We start from the raw sequence: 6,594 nt of genomic DNA, 5'->3' as shown, positions 1-6,594 counted from the left end.
CTTCCTTCCTTCCTTCCTTCCTTCCTTCCTTCCTTCCTTCCTTCCTTTGTTCATTCATTTGTTTGTTCCTTCCTTCCATCTTTCCTCCCTCCCTCCCTTCCTCCCTTCCTTTCTTCCTTTCTTCCTTCATAGGGGGATAGCTAAAGAGAAGAGAGAATACTGCAGAGATCTATATTAAAGCTCCCCAGGGCAGGGGTTGGGGGAAGAAGGGGAAACTAGGGGTGGGGGTGGGGGAAGCAGGTAGAACTAATGCTAGAAAATGTAAAAGCCACACAGTTTATAATCTTACGAATTTTCAAGTGATGCTACTTCCCATTTTATGGTGAGTGAGGCGTGTCTCTCTTCAAAATGTCAAATTAAAATGGACACTGCCCCAGTGCTCCCAGTGAAGAATGAAGCATAGGAAGGAAGAGGGAAAGAAAATCATTTAAAACACAGTTCTCTGAAGATAGATTCAACACAAGAGCCCAGATGATATTTTGTTCCTCAGGGGCAGGTTGTCTCCAGTTTGCAGTGGATGCATTTGTATGATTGTTTATAACTGTACTATTGTTAGCCTGACTTTAGAATAATAATAAAAAGAAGAAAATAAAAAAGACACATGGCCTGCTCTATAGCTTTCTCAATTTGTCATTAGAATAGAGTCAAGTTTATGTTTCAATAAGTGTTCTGAAAAAGCTGGATGTTTCCCCAGCCTTCAGCATTGAACCCATTCGTCATTTTCTGGTAAATGTGACTGATGGAGTAATTTGTGACTGGGGGATGGTCTGGTGATGATAGCAAAAGGGGAAAGCCAGCTGACTCACTGACCTTTCCAGTTGCCTTTGTAGTCCTGGCTTACACAGGAAAAGCCTCATAGTTAATAGGAAACTGTCCTTTTGGATTCTTCTCATAACTGTAAAAATGGTCATCTCATATCTCCCCAATGGAGAACAAATGTAATAGCTTTTGGGAGAACTTTTTTAAGTTCCCATGTACCCGGGAGGAGATAACTCAAAATCTCCTTCCTCAAGGCAGGCTAAGCACTTAACATCAGAAAGCTGGATTGAGTTCTTGAACATGACCCACTCCTTAAAGGAATGATCCTAGAGATTTCAAAAGAACTTGAGGAAGGCCTCCAGTATGTTGACTGGACCTCTCGTAGGGAATTTGAAAGGAGGGCATGGATAAGAGTTACACAAGATGGATAGGCATGGATGGGCTGCTATCTGCAATTTTGTGAAGAGTACCTGAATTGATTCGATCCCAGGGCAAAGAGGTAGCTACTGGCTCAGTGGATGGTGTCCACTTTGGACTTGGAGTCAGAAAGATGGGAGTTCAAATCCTGCCTCAGATATTATTTATGAGCTGTGTGATCCCAGGGGAGATGCTTAAATTCTATTAGCCTCAGTTTCCTTATCTGTAAATATAAAGATGATAATTGTACCTATCTCACAGGGTTGTTGTGAGGATCAAATGAGTTCTATATAAGTGCTTGCTATTATTATTTTCATTGTTGGATAGTCAATAAACATTTATTTAGCACCCATTAAATGCCAAACACTGTACTCAATGCTGGGGATTTAATGAAAGACAAAAGATAGCACCTGATCTCAAGGAGCTCAGCGTCTAATGGGGGAGACAACATTTTGCCTCCCAAAACAATTATGTCCAAATAAGCTGTAGACAGGGTAAGATGCAAATAATAATTGGAGTATTAATATTCCTTAAAGGGTCATAGGATCAAAGAGACCTTATGAGTCCCACACCCTTATTTTATAGATAACAAAACTGAAGTCCAGAAAGGTTAAAGGACTTGCCTTAGAAACTGTATGTATGTAAGATGGGTCATTTATCCAGGTAACAAAAAGAGTTTTGATTCCACTGTCAGAGAATATTGATACTCCTGTGTGGTGTAGATGGTCACCTTGAGCTGGGCTATGACTTCCCTGGTGAAAATACACCTAAGTAGTACTGATACAGGTCTTTTGTATACATGCTTAATACTTTGTGATAGAACAAATGTTGAATGAATGAATGAATGAATGAAAGCCAGAGAGTGACTGCAGAAGAAATAAAGTATGGTCAAAACTGGGAGTTGGGAGTATGTGGATCCCTTTCCTCTATCTTTGGGAACCTTACCTCTTCCATGAGTTTTTTTTAATCCGAAAAATGATGATATTGATATTATTCCTCCCTTGCAATAGGACTGTCAACAGTATCAATGAATACATGCCTGGAGATCAGCTTATTATTCACTCCCCATCAAAGAAGACTCGTCTTTTTACCATTTCCTTCCAAACTTTCACCAACTTGTTTGCTACTAACATTAGTGCTTAGAGGTGCATAGACAAGGATCAGATAAGTTAAAATCCTAGACTCTCAGAGTTAGTAGGGATGTCAGAGGGAGGATTCCAGGCTTGAAAGCTGACTTTAGGTCATCTAGTCCAACTCAGCATCGTGGAACAATCCCTTCTGCAAAATCCCAGATGAGTGGTCATCCATTCTTTGAAGAGCACCATTGATGGGGAACTATCTTGAGGCAGCACATTTCACTTTGGGGAGGAAGTTTTCTCTTACATAGAACAAAAATCTGTCCCTCTGTAACTTTCATCCATTTTTTTTGGTTCTGCTCTCTAGGATAAAAACTAAAGTAAAACAAACAAACAAAAAAAAATCCCCCCAAAGTTCAATTTCTCTTCCACATAGCCCTTCAAATACTTGAAGACAGCTATCATATCCCCTTTTTCTTCCCTTCCACCCCAAACTTCTCTTCCCTATGCTAAGAATTTACATTTCCTTAAACTAGTCCTCATAGAGTGTGGTTTCAAGTCCCTTAGCCATTTTGTTCCTCCTTCTTTTAAAACAATCTAGTTTGTCAGTGTCCTCTTTTATTTGATAGTCTGTTGTTTGCACACTCTAATTTCTTTCCCTTTTTGAAAAATGCTATGTTTGCTCATTTCTAGTACTGATTCCCCCTCTATTTCAGTGCCTCTTTCTTCATGCAGTATTCTAAACTTCATTTAACTCTTACCTACATGTCAGTTAAACTCTCTTCCAGTCTGTGAGCAGTGTTGTTCCAAGGCATGAGATACATGGGTTTACTTTGGCTAATAGTTTACCATCACATTAGCCTTGCTTTGACCTTGTACCCAGATTCTAATAATTAGAATTATTTCTTGTTGCCTTTGACTAACTCTTTGCATTATATCTGGGTACCTATAACTGGGTTCTTGTATTGGTCCTTATTTCTGAGTCCTTGCCTTAACTCTGTGCCCAATTCAACAGCTCTTCAGAGACAGATGTCATAGTGGGCCCTCTTGGTAGATTCAGAACCTGTTGGATGACTGGAAGGAAAGGATAGTAATTAATTTTTTTTTAAGCAATTGGGGTTAAGTAACTTGCTCAAGTTTACACGGCCAGTTATTTCTGGGTGTGGTGCTAAGTATCTGAGCCTGGATTCGATCCCCAGGTCATCCTGACACTGGGACTGGTGCTCTTACTCACTGAGCCACCTGGCCGCCCCTAGTAATTAGTTGTTCACCTTCAACTTGGAGGGAAATCTTTTGTGGAATACCTAAGGGATATGGGATTGGAGAGCTCAGGACAGATGTTTAATAAGGATGGATATTGTATTAGATTTAGCCCTTTGTGCTAGCATTTTGTGATGCTAACTCTGTCTCAATATATTAGCTATCCTTTCCAGTTATATCAGCTACTAATTTCATAAGTATATCATCTATATCTCACACCATCTATGCCATATCATTTAATTCATGCATATATCCAATCCTAATCTTTTTAAAAGACTAAAAAACCCACCTCTCCTCCTCATATTTCTCTTGCTGCCAAGGACATCAATCTTTTTCTAGTCATTCAGGTTCATAACCATGACTCTGTATTTTTACTTATTGCATTTCCATATGCAATCAGTCATCAAATCTTATTAATTCCACATTCACAGCCTCTTTTGTATCTATCCCTTTCTTTCTACTCACACCACAACCATTCGTCTTTCACCTAGACTATTGCAACAACTTCCTAATTGATTTCCCTGTATCCAGTCTTTTTCCCCTGATTCCATCCATCCTCCACATAGCCAAATTGGTTCTCAAGTGTGGGTTTGGCATTGTCATTTCTCTGCTCATGACATTTAGTGGTTTCCTCTTGCCTTTAGAAAAAGTAGAAATTCTTGTGGTTGGCATTCTCATAATCTTTCCAGGATGATTACACACTGCTCTCTCTCTCTCTCTCTCTCTCTCTCTCTCTCTCTCTCTCTCTCTCTCTCTCATGTACTTTGTATCCTAGCCAAATTGAACTATTTGTGTACAACATCCCATTTCCTTGTATATAACACCCCATTTCCCATGTCTTTACTTTCTGGAATTTCTCTGTCCTCACCTTGATTTTGAACTTTCTTCAGGATGCAGCTCTATCAAGAGAGCTCTATCCCAATTTCTCCAGTTGTTAGCACTTCCTCATTGACTGTGCATTTATTTTGTACATATGCTGTATTTACTTACTTTTGCCGTATTGAAACCCCATCAGAATGTAAGCTCCCTGTCTCATTATATTTTTATCTACAGTGCATGGTTCCCAATGCATAGTAAATGCTTTAATAAATGTTTATTTATTGATTGAAGATGAAGTTTAATAGAGATAAACATAAAAAACTATAGTTAGGTTCAAACAATCAACTTCCCAAGAATAGGAGGGATGAGATGTGGCTAGACAATAACTGGGGATTGGTGTGAATCTAGGAGTTTCTTGTGTTGCAATTTTAAGTCTAGTGTGACATGACAACCAAACAATAAGGCATTTGTGATGTTCAGAATAAGGGAAGAATAGTCCTATTGTGCTCTGCCCTGATCAAACTACATATCATATTCAGTTTGTGATCCTCAAATATTTCAAAACCTGCGTATGCTTCTTTTCTTTGTGTTTGTGCCCTTGTCCCTTTTGTAATAGGTATTTGTATACTTGAGCAGCTGGATGGCATAGTGCATAGAGAGCCGGGCCTGGAGTCAGGAAGACGAGTTCAAATCCAGTCTTAGATACTTATGAGCTGTGACGTAGACAAGTCACTTAATCCTTTTTGGATTTTTTTTTGCCTCAGTTTCCTCATCTGTAAAATGACCTGGAAATGCCACACCTGGTATCTTTGTAAGAAAACACCAAATGGGGTCACAAAGAGTTGGACATGACTGACCAACTGAACAACAATATTAGTTTACTTGTCCCTTTCCCTGTCATATTGTAAGCTCCTTGAGAGCAGGACCTGTATCATACCTAATGCCCTTCAAGTGCCTGGCACAATGTGTTATACATAGTGGGAACTTAGTATATGCATATGTGTTGTATTGATTTATTTAGTACCTTCTGCGGGCTGAGAACAGTACTGGGTGATGGATATGCAAAGAACAAATAAAGGCCCAGACTGAACGAAGGTTTGCCATGGAAGGCCGCATCCTAGAAAGAGTGGGGTTGGTGAATTATAAACCATCATGGAGCCTGCTTTCCAACAGAGGGTGGCACACTATGAATTGAAATTTGGATTCCATAAGCAAATACTGGAAAGAGACTTTAGTATTAATAGTTATCTATTGGTCTGTCTATCTGTTTGTCTGTCTATCTCTATATCTATGTGTGTGTGTGTGTGTGTGTGTGTGTGTGTACTCTCTAGTTGATGGAAAGTCTATGTACCAACCTCTCAGACGGGCAATCTATGTCTATGTCTATCTATTTCTGTATCTGTTTTTCTTACTTTGGTGGGCTATCTTCTGTGCCCAACTGGTTATGCCCTGAGTACAATAGTGGGGGTACAGTGGTGAGGGAAGGGAGGCCCTAGGAGAGAGATACCATAAGAAGGAGACTATGAGTTGATGAGGGTCCTGGGAGCAAATCTGATTGACTACAAGGTGTATTCCATTGTAGGAGCAGTGGGCTAGAAGACTTTTGATGGGAGGATGCACTCCCTCTCCATGTTGGTCTGTTGGGCAAATTTTGTGGTTAGTTTTTGCTTGAATAACTCCAGGGACTAGGAGCTTACTACCTCCTGAGGCAGTCCATTCACTTTAGGAAATTTTTCCATATGTTGAGCTGAAATTTTCCCCTCAGCAAATTTGTCCCTCAGCAAATTCTCCCCAATTGTCCCTTGGGACTATGGAAACAAGTCTAATTTGCTTGTCTATATGAAGAAAATATTATATTCCACAAATTTTTCTTCTCTACATTAAACATCTCCAGTTCATTCAACTTAGCCTTATATGAAGTATGTTGAGTCCTCTCACCATACCACATTCTCTGGACCTGCTACAGTGTATCTCTTAATGATAGTAACTTTACATAAAACTTATCATGTACCAGGCACTGTGCTAAGTATTATCTCTTTTGATCCTCAGAACAATTCTGGGAGGTAGCTCCTGTTATTATCCCCATTTTGCAGATGAGGAAACTTGTAAATGTCTGAGGATAGATTTGAACTAAGGATTTTCTGACTTAAGACCCAGATTTATACCCAATGAGCCACCCAACTGCCTCTTGGTACTCTTGTTCCACTTAGAGCTCATATCTATCATCTATCTATCTATCTATCTATCTATCTATCTATCTATC

This window comes from Petaurus breviceps, unplaced genomic scaffold (assembly GCF_028583685.1).
Source record: "Petaurus breviceps papuanus isolate PSGF00001 unplaced genomic scaffold, PetGlider_PUasm1.0 186, whole genome shotgun sequence".
Lineage (NCBI taxonomy): Eukaryota > Metazoa > Chordata > Mammalia > Diprotodontia > Petauridae > Petaurus > Petaurus breviceps.
Note: the sequence above shows the minus strand (reverse complement) of the source record.